Raw genomic sequence first — 16,680 nt, 5'->3', positions numbered from 1 at the left:
AGTTTGTTAAGGGTTTCCTAAAATCTCTCAGCACCCTTAACAAACTTCAGTTTCTAGGATTCTTTGGGGGAAGCCATGACTGGTAAAGTGGTATAAGAGTGCTTTAAGAGTGCAACAATGGGAAGCTAGATGCTAGACAAGGTGAACCAATAGTCTGATCTGGTAGGACTCTTCTTACATTACATATGTCACTATCTTTGGCATGGGTAGGGAGGGGTAACTAATGGAAGTAATTTATTTATTTATTTATTTTATTTATATACCTCCCGTAGCTGAAGCTCTCTGGGCGGTTTACAGCAGTTAAAAACAATAAAAACAAATATACAAATTTTAAAATACAAAAAACAATTTAAAACACATGCTAAAATGCCTGGGAGAAGAGGAAAGTCTTGACCTGGCGCTGAAAAGATAACAGTGTTGGCACCAGGCACACCTCATCAGGAAGATCATTCCATAATTTGGGGGCCACCACTGAGAAGGCCCTCTCCCTTGTTGCCAGACTCCCAGCTTCCCTCGCAGTAGGCACCCAGAGGAAGGCCTTAGATGTTGAGCGTAGTTTACAGGTGGGTTCATGTCAGGAGAGGCGATCCATCAGGTATTGTGGTCCTAAGCCGTGTAAGGCTTTATAGGTTAAAACCAGCACCTTGAATCGAGCTTGGAAACATACAGGCAGGCAATGCAAGCAGGCCAGAATCGGTTTTATGTGTTCGAACCATCTGGTCCCTGTTACCAATCTGGCCACTGCATTTCGCACAAGCTGCAGCTTCCAAACCATCTTCAAAGGCAGCCCCACGTAGAGCGCATTGCAGTAATCTAAGTTGGAGGTTACCAGAGCATGGACAACTGAAACCAGGTTATCCCTGTCCAGATAAGGGCGTAACTGGGCCACCAACCGAAGTTGGTAGAAGGCACTCGGTGTCACCAAGGCTACCTGAGCCTCAAGTGACAGAGATGGTTCTAGGAGAACTCCTAAGCTACAAACTGGCTCCTTCAGGGGGAGTGCAACCCCATCCAGGACAGGTTGGACATCCACCATCTGGTCAGAAGAACCACCCACTAGCAGCATCTCAGTCTTGTCTGGATTGAGCCTCAGTTTATTAGCCCTCATTCAGTCCATTGTAACACTGTATGGAGCTGTGCAAACCAAATACATATTAAGGAATTTGCATAAAACTGACAATTCCGTATCTAAAATTTTGGCTTTCTTTAAATTTTTTGGCAAGGGCTAGGCCAGGGCTTCCCCAACCTGGTGCCCTCCAGATGTTTTTGGACTATAATTCCCATCATCCCTGACCATTGGCCATGCTGGCTGGGGCTGATGGGAGTTGTAAGCCAAAATATTTGGAGGGCACCAGGTTGGAGAAGGCTAGACTAGGTAACCAAAGGAGGGAAAACTGCACCTAGGTGCAGAATGCAGAAATAATCCAAGGGGATACTAGATTCCCACCCTCTGACTAGCCCCTTCCTCGCATCTGAGATAGCAGGTCCTGCCCATATCTTTTCAAGCTATTCTGTGAAGGACTAGAAGCTTGTGCTTGTTTTTAACAAAAGAGCTTACAGTATTTCATATGAGGAACCAGGGCTTCATACTTGCGTATCAATACTCTGGATGCAAACTTCATTTGTTCTGTCTTCCTGGCATTAAAAATATTTCTTTTACAATACAGATTAACTTTATAATTTATTATTACTGTGATTACAAGAGTCCATCCACTAGGGAATGCTATAACAGGCCAGGCCAGGCATGGATGAGGATGTCATTCTCTAACAGTGAAGAAAGAGCAAAAATTTGTGTTCAGGCACTATGCCCTACCTGAAATGATCAAACGACGCAATCATAATCAAACTGGCAATCATAATAATTGCTGCTTACAGCTTGTGTGTAAATATCTTTGTGCCATTACACAATACACTGTGACAAGTATTCCTCTGAATATTCATGTCAAATATCTGTGGTACAGGAATAAGATTGGATGTGTCCTGTATATACCTAAAAGATTTCAGAGAGGCCAAAGAAGTTGCAGGTCCTTGCTCCAAAATTTCACAGCATGTAGTGGTGGTGGGACCTTGCTTTCTTCTTTTCTCCTCCTCCTTCAGAATATCTCTGCTGCTGGGAATGCTGAAAGGGTCTTTTGCAAGCAGTCTTGGGATCAGCTGGCAGCTTTATGCAAAGTATGGGCGGTTTGGTTTCCTTGTGTGTCAGCAAACGCAGAAGAATTGAATCAGAGAGACTGAAGGAGTTGCCAGTTTTTTATTTCAAAAGCACCAGCCTCCTGGATGGAGCCAGGAAGTGGGCAAAAAAAGCCCCATGGATTCAGTGGAAGCTAAGATTTAGTGGGTCGTGTGCAAAGTCAGCATGGTGGAGCCTAACAGAATATGGAGTTTGCTGGCTTTTCGGATTTGTAGTATTGGTTACCTGATCAAATGTGGTTTTACCAGTAAATTAGTAGTTGGCTGGCAACCTTTCTCTAGACCCAGGGAAGTCAAGGCAGTGCCCTCCAGGTGTTGTTAGACTACAGCTCCCATCAGCCCTAGCCAGCCTTACTAAGAGTCACGGATGGCAGGAGTTGGAGTCCAATGACTTCTGAAGGGCACCATGTTGGATAGCCTTGCTCTAGTCTGAAGTAATAGATGTAGATCTTCTCTTGAAGAGGTGGGAGAGGGCATTTGAAGAAACATAACTGGAAGAGGAGGATGGGGAAAGAATTGCACTATAATTCCTGTATCCAGGTAACAGTCATCAAGATACGCCTAGGCTACATGGATTTGCTTTCTCAACCATTTGTGTTGGATTGTTGCTTGTATTTTAGTATTGCTTTGTTATTTATTGTGTTTTTATGCTGTTTTATGTTCACCGCCCAGAGAGCTATTGCTAGTCGGGCGGTATATAAATTTAATAAATAATAATAATAATAATAATAACCAGTGTCCAGGAGGACAATCTGAACGCGTAATATCTGAAGATATCTGATGTGGGATAAGGTACCTAGGAAGCTGAAATAAAGAGAGCGTTCATAGGGAAGATTTCCAGGGGGATAGACATGTTGGCCTATTGCAGCAAAAACCACAAAGAGATTTGTACCACGTTATTATAGAATATGCTTCCATGGTCTAGAGTCCAGGAAAGCTGCCTCATGCCATAATACATCTGTTATTCTTTTTTGTTTCGTATTAGAGTTTTCATTTTCAGACACAGGGTACTCCCCAAAAAAACTATTTTGGGGGGGGCAATATCGTCTAGAATAGTTTCAGCTTAGATATAGAATATCCAGATGTCAAAAAAACATTATATACCATCTCCTGGCTTGTCTCTCCACTTTTCCCTTCCTTTTAGGCATGTTTGTGGCTGGTAGTCCACGGGGCTGAATTGTGAGCAGATGATCTTCTACCACCTTCCTCTCTTGTGCTTGCTATCTAGTGCTTTCCTTCCAATGGGGAAGGATCACGGCATAATGGCACAACACATGCTTTGCACACAGAAGGACCCAGGTTTGATCCCTTGTATTTCCAGGTAGGGCTGCGAAAGGCTCCTGTCTGAAACCCTGGAAAGCTGCTGCCAGACAGTGTAGACCAGGGTAGTCAATGTGTTGCCTTCCAGATGTTGTTGGACTCCAACTCCCATCACCCCCAGCCAGCAAGGCCAGTAGGTCAGGGATTATGGAAACTGAACATCTGAAGGGCATCATGTTGGCTATCCCTGATACAGACAATACTGAGCAAGATGGACCAGTGTGCTGAGTCCACATAAGGTAGTTTCCTATGTTCCTATGGGAGACTCTCAGCTTTGATCTCAAAATAACGCTGTCTGAAGTAGGAAAATACCACCAGTAATTAGTGTACAATGTGACCTGATTGGCAATAGCTTCCTTACATGGACTAAACAAACCATACTGCAAAAGAAAGTTAGTTTTTGGCCCTAGCAGATTTCATGTGGGGCACAGTATAAATCTTGTGCCCCTTCTGTCTTGATTTTCCATAATTGCTTTGATCTGGAGGAAACATTCATATTAAAATGATCTTACTTGACTCACGAACTAGCTTCTTAAAATGATATTTGTATTGTACTTTCCCCCCAAAGAAATATTTAAACTAAACAAAATGAAAATGAAGTAAGATGTACAAACTAGCTTTTGATGTTCCTCAAACATAACTGCATTACCCAAAATATGAAGAAAAAAGTGCACAACCCAGCCCAACTCGGGCTCTGAGATTGGAAATAAATATAACTAAGGAAAAACAGACTATGGGACATTTGCAAGTGTTTCTTGTGTACAAATGACTCTCTAAAAGAAACACTTGGGGTTTTGTTTGGCTTGATAAATGTATAGTTCTGCAGAAGATGGGGGAAAGGGTGCAATTAGGTTTTGGACTTTATAGAACAGCCTTCCCCAATCTGATGCCCTTCAGACCTGATCCCTCATGCCAGATATTTTGGACTGCAACTCCCATCAGCCCTGGATAACATGTTGGCAGAGACTGATGGGAGTTGTAGTCTAAAACATCTAGAAAGGCACTAGGTTGGGGAAGGCTGCTATAGAGAAGTCTGTGAACCAGGGGTTCAGTCAGGGGTAGTGTTGCATCCAGTCCCAGATAAGGTCAGCACATGTGGCACCAGCATGTGGATACACCCTATATCCAATGCTGGCTTTAGGAGGAGCTTGGGTGGGATATTTAAGACGACTCCTTTGCAGCCACCGATCTTTTTTATAGTTCTGTTGCCATGGCAGCAAAGATGTAGAACAGAAAAGTCCAAGAGCAGGGCCAAGGAGCATCAACTTAGCAGGAAGACATACGCAGCCTTGCAGACCCACCAGTTCAGCATAGTGAGCTCAAAATGTAGCAGCCTAATACAGTGACGGCTGGTGGCTCCATGTCAGTGGGGTAGTGGAATCCGCTCTGGGTTTTAGTCTGAACTTTCAAGGATCTGTCCAAGATGCACCTTGAAAGTTCAGACTAAATTCCACTGCCCCACTGACATGGGGCCACCAGCCACTACTGGTCTATTCAGCTCTCTGATAGCCATGAGGCAGTAGCACAGGGCTGATGGGGTCAATCAGTTTAACCACAGCAGCCAACTCTTGCTGTCAATGCAGCTTAGGCAGCTATCATGGAATTACACACACACACACAACGCATGCAGGGCCTTCCCTCTGCTTGCCCCAACGCAAGGCAGGAATAGTTGTGAGGCAGGTCCTGCATTGCTAGCAGTATCCCACTCCATGACGGGATTGCTGCAGAGCTTGTTATGTTAAATGAAGTCATTGGCCCTAGTTAACCTCGCTGTTCTGGGTGTACGCATGCATGCACATGCACACGCAAACCACTGGAGAAGGACATCTCTGGGAAAGACGCTTCAGATCAAGTTGGGAAAAGGGTGTCCTGAGTCAGCTGAGCAAAACAAAGGCTGATGATGATTATGAAGGCAGATAAGGGTGGAGTCAAAGGGAGGGGCAAGGGAAGGACTTAGCAGACAGAGGTATGTGCCATTAGTATTAATAAGATACGCTTAATTGCAAAATGCTGCATCCTCATTCTCAAGCTTTCTTTCTTTCTTTCTTTCTTTCTTTCTTTCTTTCTTTCTTTCTTTCTTTCTTTCTTTCTTTCTTTCTTTCTTTCTTTCTGCATTCTGGAGCATCCTCTGGGACATCAGAGTTTCTGTCGCAGTTGTGTCTCAGCCTAAACTTTCTCCTGTCTCCGCTGACCTAATCCCACATGTGTTTGGAGGCAAGAACAAGAGGAACTGTTCGAGCTACTTCCTTACAAAGGTTCCTGACAATTGGCATCAAGTCCATACCTGGAGGGAGAGAAGCAGGAACACAGCTGGAAAATATTGTTTTAAACACCATTTTTTACAAAAATTCTACATTCAAACAGGGGTTTTTTGGGGGGGGGGAATTACCTGCATTGTCTGGGAAGAATTAATGTGTGCCTGGGAAAGGTGAGTGTGAGTTCAAGACTCACTATCACTCACAACACACCTGGAGCCTGTGCCGACTGGCCCTGAGAGAAGTTTTCCTAGGGAGAATATGAACTTCCTTCTGACGAAACAGGGATGCTTTAAGTACAGAAAATCCTGCATCAGGATCTGGGGAAAGGCCGTGACTCAGTGGCAGAGCACATGCTTTGCATGCAAAAGGTCCCAGGTTCGATCCCTGATGTCTCCAGATAGGGTTAGGAAAGACTCTTGCCTGAACCCCTGGAGAGCTGCTGCAAGTCAGCATCAACACTGAGCTAGATGGACCAGTGGCCCGACTTGGTATCAGGCAGCTTCCTATATTCCTAGGATATGGATGATTTTAAGATGATGTGGCATATTTGAAAGTGACATGACAAATTTCTTTGGTGGGAGGACACAAGTGCCATAATTCTTTGGGTGGCATCTCCCCGAACCCATTTCAAATTGGGTCCAAGATCCTCCAGAGTTCAAGCCTTGATCACACAAGTACATATTTGAACACCTCTACCACAAGCCCTCCTCCCCATTGCCCAACTTAGCTTACGAGAGGAAGGGCATCAAGGAAGGTTCATAGCAACTGCAGTCCTCAGACATGCATGGCAATGGCCACTGGTACCAGGAAGTAAATGTTGTGTAAATTTGTATATTTGTTAGCAGAGAATGTCAATGGTCTGAAATGCGTGTGTGCGTTTCCTTAAGTAGCAGGCTTCTACCCCGCGTTGAGATCACTGAGACTTAAGACTTAGTAAAATAAGAAAAGCTATTTTATTTATAGAAATACATAGTAGACAGAAAGGCATACCTAGTTCTAACTAACTAACTAAGTTGGAGGCGCAACGCCCAGGCTTGGGAGTTGCCCTCATGGCTCAGGAGAGAGAGAACAGAGACAAAGGTGTCTCCTCTCTCTCGGACAGTTGAAGAAGAGAGGAGAGGAAAGGGCAGAAACAGGAGGGGCAGATAAGCTTCCCTAAGACATATCAGTCTAACGACAGAAGAAAGTCGGTCAGAGCATCATAGGTAAAGGTAATCAAGTCTATCCATCTGGAGGACCCTAACTCTATCTCCCTTCTGGAACATAAACAAAAGAACAAAACAGGAGTTGCTCTTGCCCCACTTCCAACAGTAAATGTACTACTAGTTCTTATGGTCATCAGCCCCCAACTTCATGTAAGGATATCCCAGCAATGTGACTGTCAGGTTGATGCTCACTGTCAGATTTCAACACATGATCCCTCTCAGATTTCTTCAGATTTGCATAATGCAAACCTGTTTGGGGTGAGAAAGAGGTGGAGCTAATAGCAAGGCTGCGAAAGAGGTCAGGTTGTCAATATCAATTGTATAATAAGAGCTTTAGGCTGCACGGCAATCATAGTTTCATTGTGTGAGGACTCAACAGTAGCACCTCCCAGAACACTTGACTCAAAAACTAGGCAATTTTTCCTTGTCTCTTGTGCACCTCACAACTGGATCCTGGATATAATCCTTGGTCGAATGAAGTGCTAAAAAGACTTTCAAAGGCACTTCATACATAACTGTCTTTTGCTGCCAGGACAGGGATGTGAACAACCTTTCTTCTGCAGGGTTAATCTGTCAGGGGCCACATGCAAACTATAGGTGGGATCAAAGCCAAAGATATGCAGGGTCAGAGCCAAAAGGGGGTGGGGTCACCCCTTTCCCCCCTTTCTCTCTCTCTCTCTGTCCCTCCCCCCCCCTTGATTCTTTGGCTCTCTGCTAAGGATGGAAATATCTGCTAATTTCAGTTCTCTTAGTTTCTCCTTTTTCCAATCTTAAATTCAGTTCCCCACATTTCTGTAGCAATTTGCAATTTTTAAAAAAACCTCATGAAAATTATCCAGCATTTTAGTGCAAATTTCTCATAAAAACACATTTTTGTAGGCAGCTTTAAAGTACACATTTTTGCAAGCCATTTCTTGTCATGATATTTTCACTCATTTTCCCCTAATACATACATTTTTGTAAAGACTGGTTGGTTGGAAAACTGCACTGCAAAATTTGAATAAGTGTAAATTTTGACGGATGGCTGTGTTTCAGTTCTCATACCATTTCAGAAAGTGCGAATTTGATAGATTCAGCTTGAAATAAGAACTGACTCAAAATTCTTGCCCTTCCCTACTCCCTGCTCCAAGGATTGCCAGGGACAAGGCAGATCGCTCTTACCAGAGGTCTGCTCTGCTCACGTACAGACTGTTTTTGAAATTAAGTTGAGGGCTGCATAAAATTAAGTTGAGGGCTGTAGCCTGCCTACCCCTGCCTGCACAAATGGAACTGTGGAATGTAAGACTCCCCTAGTAGTCAATATCGTAATTCCTTCAGCATGGGAGGCAGACATATATTTGTGACTTTTGATATATTTTGGCAGATGCTGGGCTAAAGGAGGCCAGCAGCAGTCAGTGGGGCAGCGCAGGCAGGGCAGCATTGTGCAGCTGACTTCCTGCAGCTAACCAAGAGGATGCGGCATAGGGGGCTCATTACAGTGCAGGCATGGCTGGAGGAGGCACACATGCTAGAACCAACGAGCCTCCGCTGTTGGCAACCCTGGAAGAGTGCAGCAATGAAGGCATAAAGAGTATATTCTCTTTATCACACATGGATGCTCACTGAAAAGCATGGCCGATCAGCATTCATACGCTGTAACCAGAGCTTGGAAAAGTTACTTTTTTGAACTACAACTCCCATCAGCCCCAGCCAGCATGGCCACTGGATTGGGCTGATGGGAGTTGTAGTTCAAAAAAGTAACTTTTCCAAGCTCTGGCTGTAACATCCACATCAGAATAAAAGTAAATCAGGGCAAAACTCTCTCAAACAGAGACCAAGAGAGCTGAAATTTCCCATTGCAGAACACACTCTCTCTCTCTCTCTCTGTATGTGTGTGTGTGCGTGCATGTATGCGAGTGAGCGAGTGAGTGAGTGAGAAATATTTCTCAAGTATAAGCAAAGCTGTGACGTGAGATTAGATTATGGACAGGTAACTGCAGAGTAGGGATGCATGACCGTCGCATGTCCGTTTTCCATTCACAAAATCATTGGTCTGTTCCATCCTGGTTTTTGTGGGGGGTTTTAAAGCAGATATGCACGCACACACAATCACATTTAAATTGTACATATTTTCTTTGCATTCTACCCCTTTAAAAAATCACTTTTGTACTATTTTCAATAAATCTTCCCCCCCAAATACACATTTTCCATAAAATATGTGAACCAACACTGCATCACGAAATTCGGTGAAGTACATAATCCAGTTGATTGCTGCATTCCAATTTGTATATAAGTCCAGGACCAGTGAATTAGGTTTGGTTCACTTTAAAACACAGACAGTACAAATGCCTCCTCCATCCCTATTTTAGAGCAGTTCTCATAATAACCCAGTCTCCCTGAGGAAGGGCCATAGCTCAGTGGTACAGCATCTGCCTTGCATGCAGAAGGTCCCTGGTTCAGTCTCTGGCATCTCCAGGTAAGTCTGGGAGAGAATCCTGAAGGAAACCCTGGAGAGCTGCTTCTAGTCAGGGAAGACAATACGGAGCTAGATGGACCAATGGTCTGACTCAGTATAAGGCAGCTTCCTATGTTCCTACAATAATCCCCATTTTAAAGCATTTGAGAATGTGTCGCCAGATTCATAAAGCATTGCACAGGCTACCTTCTTAATCAGAGCCCCTAAGAAGCCCTACTCAGAGAGGTGAAGCACAGAGGGAAAGATGATATACTGCCTCATTAGTGAGCTTGTCAATCTCATCATAATAAGAGCTGTAATCATTCGGTGTGGTACTCTGGCCATGCATTTGATACCACTCTCTGATTAAGTGTTCAAGCTGATTGTTCTCACCTTCCAGCCTTCTCACCTTATAATAATAATAATAATAATTTTTATTTGTTAGTCGCCTATCTGTCCGAATTAACGGACACTCTAGGCGACTTACAGCAAACATAATAAAATACAGTATACAATCAAAAAAGGCACAAGGTAGTCTAAAACATCAGTTAATACATTATAAAAACTCATCCACCCCGAGGATTCTGTAGGCCTGCCTGAATAGCCAGGTCTTTAAGGCTCGGTGAAAACCCATCAGGGAGGAGGCATGTCGGAGATCCAAAGCAAGAGAATTCCAGAGAGTGGGGGCCACAACCGAAAATGCCCTCTCTCTGGTCTGCACCAGCCTAGCTGTTTTGACTGGTGGGACCGAGAGAAGGTCCTGTGTGGCTGATCTTGTTAGGCGGCCTAATTGATGATGCTGGAGGCGTTCCTTCAGATAAACTGGGCCGAAACCGTATAGGATTTTAAAGGTCAAGACCAACACCTTGAAACGGGCCCGGTAAACAACTGGTAACCAGTGCAGATCTCTTACCTTGTCCTGGTAAGGGGCCAGGCGGTCACTGAGGTTCTGCATAGTACTCTTCTCATTGTTGGAGAGGAATCCAGCATCATCACCACCAAAACCAATCCGCCCAAAGCCACCTCCTAAGCTACCACCTCCATACCCATGACCACAAAATCCACCACTAAATTGTCCAGCTACACTGTGGCATATTCCCCCTCCAGCACTATCTCTGGATTTTCCTCCACTAAAACTTCTGCCAGAAAACCCTTGACTGTTTCTCACAGAGGATGTCTATCTCCTGGAGGAGACTGAGGATGACCCTTCACCACCACTGCCACTATTGCTGCATCCTCCACCACTGCCACCACTATTCCCACCTCCACTGATAGCTGTAGCTGCAGCTCATTATTTATTTTATTATTTATTAAAAATATTTATAAGCCGCTCTATTTTCACAGAAACTCAGAGCGACGAACAACATAATAAAACATGTAGATAAAAGCACAAATACAGCAATAAAATTACAATCTCTATATTTAGAGGTCACAGTAAGCCCAATCCAATACTTAAAAACTCTAATTATTCATTTAAATTAAATGCAATCCGGAATAAAAACGTTTTAACCAGGCGGCGAAATGACAAAAGCGAAGAGGCAGAACGTATGTCTACAGGTAACGAGTTCCAGAGTCTAGGAGCGACAGCTGAGAATGCTCTATCTCTAGTCCCTGAAAGACGAACTAGTGAAACTGGCGGAACTGTAAGAAGAAAATCATTAGCGGATCTCAAAGGATGGGGGGGTTCGTAAACAGACAATCGATCGGACAGATAGACAGGGCCCAAGCCGTGAAGGGCTTTAAAGGACATCACCAGCACCTTGAATTGGGTCCGGAAGCAAATCGGTAACCAATGAAGTTGTTGTAACAGGGGAGTTGTGTGAACACGAAAACTAGCCCCGGTCAGCAACCTAGCTGTAGCACGTTGAACCAATTTTAGCTTCCGAACAGTCTTCAAGGGCAGCCCAACGTAGAGTGCGTTGCAGTAGTCCATCCGGGATGTAACCAGGGCGTGTGCCACCTTAGTCAATTCAGGCGTCTCCAGAAACGGACGCAGCTGGCGGACCAGCCTTAGCTGGGCGAAGGCGCTTCTGGAGACCGCCGAGACCTGGGCTTCCAGATTCAAGGCAGAGTCCAGGAGCACCCCCAAGCTGCAAACCTGGGTCTTCAGGGGGAGTGTAACCCCATCCAACATAGGTAAATTCCCCGTTGCCAGATTAGTCCCACGATTGACATAGAGCATTTCTGTCTTACCTGGATTTAATTTCAACTTGTTTGCCTTCATCCAATCCATCACTGCAGACAGACATTGGTTCAGGGGAAGGACGGCTTCCTTGGCATCAGGCGGGAAGGAGAAATAAAGCTGAGTGTCATCAGCATATTGGTGATAACAAACTCCATATCCCCGGATGACATCACCCAGCGGCTTTACATAGATATTAAATAACAGTGGAGATAGGACAGAACCCTGTGGAACCCCACGGGTCAAAGGCCAAGGGGGTGAACAGGAATGTCCTAGTCTTACTCTCTGGAACTGGTCCTCCAGGAAGGAGCAAAGCCAGCACAAAACACTACCCTCCAGTCCTAACCTGGATAGACGGTCCAGAAGGATACCATGGTCGATGGTGGGGACAGCTACGTGGGGATTCTGTTTGAAGAAAATATAAGATCACACCTGCACCACTTTTTTCCCAGTGATCTTTATTTATACAGTTGAACCCTGGGCATTTCTCCATCCCATGTGGGTTTGCCTGGGTTTATTTGTTGATCCCAGGCATGATTTGCCAAAGAGAATTATTATTATTTTGAACAATACCAGACTGTGTAAATTTGTTTGTTTGTTTGCTGAAAAGTCCAGCTGTGTAATTTTCACCTGGATGGCTCCATGCTTAATTTTTATCACTTCCATGATTTAATATTCAAGTGTCTCCTGCAAGTTTGGACTCACCTCCTTCAGCGCTGCAATAACATGAACATTGCAACAAGGATTATTTGGGATCAGTGGGCAGAAATGCAATTGCATTGATCCATATATGTAGACTTTTATCTATAGATAGCTCCCAGAGAGGGGCTTGAAAGCTGAAAGAAAGGAGCCATAAAATTGTATAGGCCAGCCTTCTCCAACCTGGTGCCCTCCAAGTGTTGGTTTCCAACTCCCATCAGATCTAGTCAGCCATGGCAATGGCCAGGGATTATGGAAGTTGTAGTCCAATAACTGGAGAGTACCAGGTTGGAAAAGACTCGTATAAGGATTCGGAATTCCAACTGTGGAATTCCTTATTCAGCAAGGTGCACCTTGCATCCACTTTATACTCCTTTAGGTCCAGGCAAAAGCCTGCTTCAGGAGAGTGGTGAGTGTTTCTTGGGTACATTTCAGATCATACTGAGAACTGGACTAAATGAATCAGGGTAATATGCATCTAATTGAAGCTGATTGGGCAGTTATTTATTTCACCTTCCATCTCCCCTCATTATTAAATATCTATGTGTTATATTATACCCCACTCTTCAGGCAAGATGGGCTCCCAAAGCGACTTACAATTAAAACCCACCATAAGATACAATGTAAATAAATGGGTGTGTTTGTGCATATGATGGAGAAAGGAGCAGGAGTGGTGAAGTGAGTTGCAATCATTAGATGCTCTCCATTATTTTGCATAGCTGATTGATTGAATGATTACTAGCTTGGATACTCTTTGGGTGGCCTGTTCTGTAATGTTGGGGCCATGGTGGAAAAATGAAAGCCCTGCTTTAAAAAAAACCTCTATGAGAAATGCAATGCTGAAACTGAGCATCCACGTGAATTTCTTGGAGAGTAGGATTTAGATTCCTGCCAGTTTCTCCTTTCATGATTCTTTCTGAGAAATCCATGTGGATGACTGATGTGTGTTTTACACGTGGATGCCTCTCATAGGAATCACTCCACTCACACAGAAATTGCCGTTTATGTGGAAATCATCCTTCAGCCTCAGTTTCCCCATTTGGAAAATGTGCTTTAGAAAAAATCTTGTCGGGAACTATCGTGGGTGTGAATGAGCTGGAGGTTGCTAAGCACTGCACATTAAAAAGAGAATAACTTTATGAAATGCAAGACACACCTGAAAGCCCATGAAAGGCAATGGGAAAATTTCTTGAACACATGTACAACTTTTTCTCTTAGATGGGTGCCATGTGCTTCCTGGAAGAAGTCTATTTTTTTCTGCTAGGTGAGCAGGGCACATTGAAGACAGGAGGAAAGAGGCTTTGTCAATCTTCCTTAACCTGATGCCCCCCAGATGTTACTGGATTCCAACTCCCATCATCCCTGGCTATTGGCCATTCTGACCGAGGTGGATGGGATTTGTACTCCAAAACAGGTTGGGATGGCACCCTCTGAGTTCTCTGCAGTGAAGGAATTCTCATTTTGCCTGGGATTCCTGGGAACATCAGAGCAAGGAGATTTGTGGTTCTTTTCACTTTCCCAAGAACAGAGATCTCAGTGGAGAACAAAAGCAGCTGACAGCTGCTGCTGATCATATTATTGTAGTTTCTTGCCTTTCTTTACTGCTCATCAGTTTGGGGGGTGGGGTAGTCTGCTTCTACATAACAGCCCTCAAAATCATGGATGTGTCTGGCATTATTAAGGAGTGTCATAATCAGGACAGTGCATGAGTGGGTGAGCTGACATGCAATGAGCATTATGACTCTAGAAGGTCTAATGGTTTTAAGTTGCAGAAGTGTAGATTCAGATCGGACATTAGAAGGAACTTCTTGACAGTAAGGGCAGTTCGGCAATGGAACCGACTGCCTAGGGAGGTAGTGGGATCCCCTTCGCTGGATGTCTTCGAGCAGAGGCTGGACAGCTATCTGCGAGAGATGCTCTAGCTCAGAGCTTGGAAAAGTTTTTTTTCGAACTACAACTCCCATCAGCCCAATCCAGTGGCCATGCTGGCTGGGGCTGATGGGAGTTGTAGTTCAAAAAAGTAACTTTTCCAAGCTCTGCTCTAGCTGTGGATTTCCTGCTGTGAGCAGGGGGTTGGACTCGATGGCCTACAAGGCCCCTTCCAACTCTATGATTCTATGATTCTATGCAGTGTGGGCACTGCTTGTCCTCAAGTTGCAGGAACCTGCAATGCCTGCCATCATTGTGGCTATGGCTGTAGTTTTAACCTTTATATGACAAAAGTAGTTTCCAAAAATCTGTATATTCTTTACTTTAACTTGAGAGTTTTGTAGGCATGTCAGAGATTTCCACTGAAAACAGAAACAGGAGTGGAAATGACCACTGTTTACTTATGTGTCCCAAGTCCAGAACGGAAACCAATCCAGTTAAAATCATTGGTGTTTGCTGTTGTTGCTTTCAGTCCACAACCAATATGCAACTGATTACATTTCCCCCCCCCATATGTATTGTTACCTTTGTATTGAAATAGATGGTGGAGTAACCTAGTGACAACGTAACTTACATAATTTACGTAATTAGTTACATAACTTACGTAAGTTACATAATTTTGCCACTGAGACAAATAACGTAGTTTTTGGTGGAAGAGAAACTGCAGCTGAACAGAAACAAGTGCTGCATGCAACAAACATAGGATGGGACAGAATGCTGCCTTACATCCCTAGAGTTGGTCACATGACATCCCTGGAAGACTGCCCTAGTCCTCACAGGAACATTCACAAACCTGAGTTCATTTGTAGCATTTAGACAGATAACAGCCAAGCAACAATAATTTGGTTGTTTTTCATTATTTTTAAAATTATTTTTAAGCATAAACTGAAAAAAACTTTACAGACAACAGGTTACAGAAAAACAATGATGGAGACAGAAATACAAAAGAAACTTCTCAGGCACTATTATTATTATTATTATTATTTAATTAATTTGTATCCCGCCCTGCCTCCCAGCAGGAGCCCAGGGCAGCAAACAAGGCACTAAAAACACTTTAAAACATCATAAAAACAAATCTTAAAATACATTAAGACAAAACAGCATTAAAAACATTTTTAAAACTTTTTTAAAGGGGTTAAGAACATTATTTAAAAACATATTAAGCAATTCTGACAGACACAGACTGGGATAGCTCTCAACTTAAAAGGCTTGTTGAAAAAGAAAAGTCTTCAAAAGGCGCCGAAAAGATAGCAGTGATGGCGCCTGCCTAATATTCAAAGGGAGGGAATTCCACAGGGTAGGTGCTGCAACACTAAAGGTCCGTTTCCTATATTGTGCAGAACAAACCTCCTGATAACATGGTATCTGCAGGAGGCCCTCACCTGCAGAGCGCAGTGATCGACTGGGTATGTAAGGGATAAGACGGTCTTTCAGGTATCCTGGTCCTGAGCTGTATAGGGCTTTGTACACCAAGACTAGAACCTTGAACTTGGCCCGGTATCTACTACTGTATCATTTAACAAGCATTGTATAAAAAGCAGGGAAGAGTTAAAAGCGGGAGTTGTTATCTGAATGTATCTTTCCATAGTCATCCATATGTGTGTGGTACTCGTCTTTCCTGACTGTAAACACTGATGTAGTGAATAAAAGGATACCAAGTGACTGAGAAATTGTCCAGTTTTGTGCATCCCTGCGCTTTTTTGACTTGGCTGTCAGTTATTTCACTAAAGCAACAGTCCAGACATGTTCATACCATAAATTATACTTTCACCATTTTAAACAGCAATGTTTTGTGTACTCATGTACAGCAGCAGTGTGCAGTGTCATGAAGCAGCTGTTTTTTCCATAAGCATGACTTCTGCAGTCCCTCCACCCACCTATCCAGTGAGTTTGGAAAAGCCTTCTTGACTGTAGTTTGGAAGCGTCCTGCAGATGATTTATTATTGTACTTTCCTTTTGTTGGGTGTCTGTCTGGAACAGAGCAGCAAGTCTTACCTGTTGCATGTACAAGGAACTTCTTCCTGTACTAGTCTTGGTTTGTGTTTCCAGGCTGTGGTTAGATAAGGCCTGAATAGTTTGGGAAGCCATGGTGAGCACATACTTGAGAATCTCTTGCAAACTGGTCCAAGAATACTCAAGCAACTGCTGCTACCTTTCACACTCATGTTTCAAAATACTAGAAAATGTGGAAGTATTTCTGATGCGAAACTAAGGTCACCTCCAGACTGTCAGTATTTTGGGGGAGCGATTCAAAAGCATACTGGAATTTTAGGTTTGTGCATTTAAAATAGATTAAAGAGTTCACATGAACATAGAGCCCTGCTGGATCAGGTCAGTGGCCCATGTAGTTCAGCATCCTGTTCTCACAGTGGCCAACCAGATGCCTATGAAAAACCCACAAGCAGGACCTGAGTGCACTCTCCCCTCCTGTGGTTTCCAGCAATCAGAATTCAAAGGCATATT

Source organism: Rhineura floridana, chromosome 11 (assembly GCF_030035675.1).
Source record: "Rhineura floridana isolate rRhiFlo1 chromosome 11, rRhiFlo1.hap2, whole genome shotgun sequence".
NCBI classification, from domain to species: Eukaryota; Metazoa; Chordata; class Lepidosauria; order Squamata; family Rhineuridae; genus Rhineura; species Rhineura floridana.
Note: the sequence above shows the minus strand (reverse complement) of the source record.